General features: G+C 38.2%; 1 protein-coding gene across 28 annotated transcripts in view; it reads right to left on the reverse strand.

The window, feature by feature from the left end:
• ZBTB20 (zinc finger and BTB domain containing 20) overlaps nt 1-4,400 on the reverse strand; it is an 862,801-nt gene that overhangs the window by 150,630 nt on the left and 707,771 nt on the right. The window contains exon 1 of one of the 28 annotated variants that reach the window (XM_059890178.1): nt 3-4,360. The exons of the other annotated variants lie outside the window; for them this stretch is intronic. The gene's annotated coding sequence lies outside the window, so the exon portion shown is untranslated. Of the gene's footprint in view, nt 1-2; nt 4,361-4,400 lie in introns of those variants that run through there. 28 annotated transcript variants of the gene reach the window in all.

The following is a 4,400-nucleotide window of genomic DNA, read 5'->3' on the forward strand; positions in this document are numbered from 1 at the left end:
ACCTGTGGCCATTCAGAAGACTGCACTTTGGTGTGTGTTTAAAACTATGAATAAAGTCAGATACAGCGCATGCTCAGCAGACAATTTAAAAATATTTATAACATTGTTGTTTCAAAAACAAATTTCCTCAAACAAAGCAAAACTCACATTTCTGATCCATGCCAAGTTTAACGTTCTGAGACAAAGCTGTTTTGGAGTTTTCCGCTGGGGAAAAAAAGGGCTTCTAAAATTTTTTGTTGAACGAAAAATAGTTCTCTCTTCCCTTTTGGGTACTCTTAAAGAGGTGGAATAAAATTTGCTCTAAGTTTCAACAAAATCCACCTCGGGCTAAGATAAGGCAGTAGAAATTGGAGATCTATAAAAAAAATAATTTTGGAAAGAGTAACAAGGAACTAAAAACTATGAGTTTAAAGAATTTAATGATCATCTGTACCTTCAAGGCAGTCGTGTTTATTACTATACAAAAAAAAAATCTTGATACAAACAGGATATATTATGTATACATAACTTATGCATTGATAAGAATAATGCACAGACAACTCTTGCATATCTAGAGAAGTTATGTTTTACTTTTGCTAACTAAAATCCGAACTCCTGAAAACTGAAAAAGAAATATATCAAAAATACAGGAGAAACCCAGGAATAATGTCAGTATATTTCCTCTGTTTTTCATAGCAGGCATGGAGAAGAAGGCAATCACATATCTATTAAATTTTGAGTTACACAAAATAAAAATTGGATCAAATACGGGTTTTAAAGTCCTAATTACTGCAGCAGGAATGCCTGTTCCCCCTGGCTGGGAATTTTTCCTCTTTCTCCTCCTGAGTGTCCCTAAGTATTCCATTTTATCATCTATCACCAAACCCTGCATGGCCCACAGATCTCCTAGACCTTATTTAAATTTCTCACGTAAGTCTCTGAATGACTTTCAGCCCCTGCTCTACTTTCCAGGGGTGCTCATCTGGCCTCAGAAAAGCTCCACAGACACATCGTTCAGTATTTCTGACACTTTCAAGCTCAGCAGAGGGTGCCAAAAAAAAAAAAAAAACCCAAAAAACGATATTAAAAAAAAGTTTATTAAAGTGAAACTAGGAGTGCAGATTTGAAGAAGTTGCCTCTACTTTAATTTCCCTCTCAACTCAGCACAGGTGTTTCCTAACTTATACTATTGTGCATGCTGATGAGGGGGAGGGTGAAATGAAGGTGAGAGAGTGGGCTAAACACCGACCAGGACCAGCAAGCATTTCGGATCTCTAGCCTCATATGTTAATGGACGTGTCTAAAAATGGACCCCCCAAAACGCCTAGAAGGAGGTTTCTTTTTGGCAAATGATTAAACCAGTATACTGAAATAATTAAAGCTTTGTCCTTAAAGAAAGCATCAGATCAACAGAACAGAAACAAAGATAAAAATTGCACACACATATGCATGTGCACACACACTCTCTCACACACAGATACACACAACTAGCGGGTGAAGGGAGAGGGAAATTAAATAAAAGAAAACAAACAGAGTCCTAACAGGCCATTCTCCGAAAAGGAATCTAAATAAAAAGTCATATGATATCTGATAGTGCAGGACACGTCGCCAAGAACTGGAGCGGATTGCCTACAGGAAGAAAGAGCCAGTGTATTCCAGCTCAAAGAGCTTTTCTTTCCTCCTCCTCTATTTTTTTTCCCTTTTCTCCTTGACTGTGAATGTGTTACTCTCAGGTCAGATGCACGAAGAATCGCAGAATGACAGCTATCACCTTTCCCTACTCCTGGCGGCACGACTGGCTGATAGGAGCTGCCTGAGTTGGGATCGAGAGGGGCTGGTGCAGCTTTCATATGAGCCTCTTCAGGAGCCCCTCTGTCTCTTCCATAAACCCCTTTGGTCACATCAAAAACAGACACCCCCTAAAAAGTACAAGCAGAAAACAAAAATGCAAACACAACGCCCATGGCAACAAAAGAGTTCAAGACAGAAAAAAAAAATCAGAAACAAGTCAAAAGGGAAAAAGAAGAGACAAAAAAAAGCTCTTGCTTTCAATATAAAACTTTTTCAAGACCGAGTTTCTTTTCTCTTATTTTAATGACTTTCTTTTTAAAGATCTTTTTCTCCTTAAGCACTCTTAAGAGCATTAAAAATCTCTACAGAAATACAGAAAAGTCTCAAGGCAAAACACTATAAGAAGTGAGTTACCCTAGAGAAATTTGGATTTGCCAAAAGTTCCCCTCATTCTAATGTCTTTTAGCGAGTTCAAGTGCAAACACTGGCCACCTAGCTCTTGTTTTTTTCTCTGATGGGTCATTACTGAGGCAACACATACACACTAAGGTTTTCCGAAAAGACTCCTTGTTATCAAGTTACTTCAAACATAAGGCGCTCACACCTCCCAGCCAGAAGGGTTTACTGACTAGACACCACTCTCTGCCCTGTTATATATTACATCCCTGAGAAGTAGTTACATAAATGTATTCTAAATATATGGAACAATGTATATATCTATATTTTCCCTACAGTTTCCCACCCCAGGGACAAAAACAGATTATATTTTCAGTGGATGAAAAAAAATAAAAGGAAAGGAAAGAGTTTCTGAACCTTGAAACAACTGTTGTAGCTGGTTTCCACTTAGTTAAATAGTTATTTGTAGTTAGGTACTGCCTATAGTATATATTTAAGGATTTTTGTGGTGCTTGTGAATTTCCCCCTTGTTCAGTTTTGTGTCTATTAAGTATCCTAAAGAGATTTTCAAATAGCAATCAAAATATAAACACATTAGGAGGAAAACTTTTAGAAAGAAAACATTGAGTTTACAATTCAAGGATGTTAGTATAAAGATATAAATGTACAGCATATATAAAAGGTGGAATTGTTTACACATTTTGCACAGACAGTTCACATGATTTCTTTCTTCTTTTGTTGGAGCATTAATTTGAAAATGATAAGCACTCTGGAATGTTTGCTACAAACACAAATTTATGGTGAAAATACACATGCATAGGCAGAAAAATCAAATGGAGAACACGCAAAGCTACGTGGCCATCAGAATCACAGAAAAATCTCTGTCTAGACTATATTTCGCTTGAACTAGTAGATCACGGATGGGCAGTAATCTCTCTGGGTTTTTTTTTTTTTTTTGCCATTTACATCATTAAATAGAAACAAAAATATAATACAAATATCTGTTCCTTTAGTACCTTGTCTTAATAACTGACAAGCGACACAGCGGTACCTTTTAAACGGATGCAAAAACTTGTGAGACCGAATGAACTAATGTACCCCATTGGTATTTTGGGAACCCAAATCCCATAGTTAACTTTTTACTCAAGTGGCAAAAGTAGAAGATGTTCTTGCCACTAAACTGATTATTTTGTGGAGTCTTGTTCTCTGCCCCACAGGATTTTAGGGACCCAGAATTGGGTAAAAGAGATAGTAAGAGAGGATGTATCCTGAACAACTTTTATTGTGAGTAGAAAAAAATACCATGGAGTGAGCATAAGAAAAGTCGGATTTAGAAAGATTAAAAGAAGAGAAAAGAGCAACATATCCAACTTAATTAGTCTTTTTCCTTTTTATTTTTTATGTATATATATATATTGGGGTGATGGGGAGAAAAGATAACTGGATTTCTTTGGGAATGTCTTTGTGTCTTTATAGAGTGAATGTTCTGTTCCTGTCTCTCTTTTTAGGCGAAAAACTAATAAAAATAGAAAAACATATATCAGACATTAAGCTCACTCCCCCCACCACCCCTTCCCTTTGTAAAGAACTCTTTGTTCTCTAGTGAAAATGCTGAAAAATCCCCGGGCAGCTACTCCCTGAAACAAGTGCAAAACACTTAGAGGCTTTTGGGCTGGCTGGGAGCCAGGAACCCTCCCGCTGTCTGGTTAGAAGAGGAAAAAAAGAAGAGAGAGGGAGAGGGAGAGAGGGGAAGAGAGATGGGGGGGGGCAGAGAGAGAGAGAGAGAGAGAGAGACAGGAAGAGAGAGAGAGAGGAAGAGAGAGAGAGGAGAGAGAGAGGGGAGAGAGAGAGAGAGAGAAATTGGAGCTTCCTTTAATAGACATAGGAAGCAGCGTTTTTTTTTTTCTTTTTCTTTTTTTCAAAACTGGCGGTCAAGCGTTAAGTAACTCCCGTCTAAATCCACCTGCTAGAAATGAACTTGGGTAACCCCCCAGGGGTGCACAAAGACAGGGAAGACAGTAACGTACTCCATACTCTTTCCCACCCCCCGTTGTACTGCTTCCATTCTTTCTGCTCCCATACACAAATGCCCACAGATCTCACACCACCCCCTTACCCCCCAACAACAAACACAGCGAAATACATGCTCCCTCAGTCTCCTAAAAAAAAAAAAAAAAAAAGGCTTTTCCATCTCCGTTGCGACACAGTGATAAGGGGTAGCGAACATCTCATAC

Source organism: Bos taurus, chromosome 1 (assembly GCF_002263795.3).
Source record: "Bos taurus isolate L1 Dominette 01449 registration number 42190680 breed Hereford chromosome 1, ARS-UCD2.0, whole genome shotgun sequence".
NCBI classification, from domain to species: Eukaryota; Metazoa; Chordata; class Mammalia; order Artiodactyla; family Bovidae; genus Bos; species Bos taurus.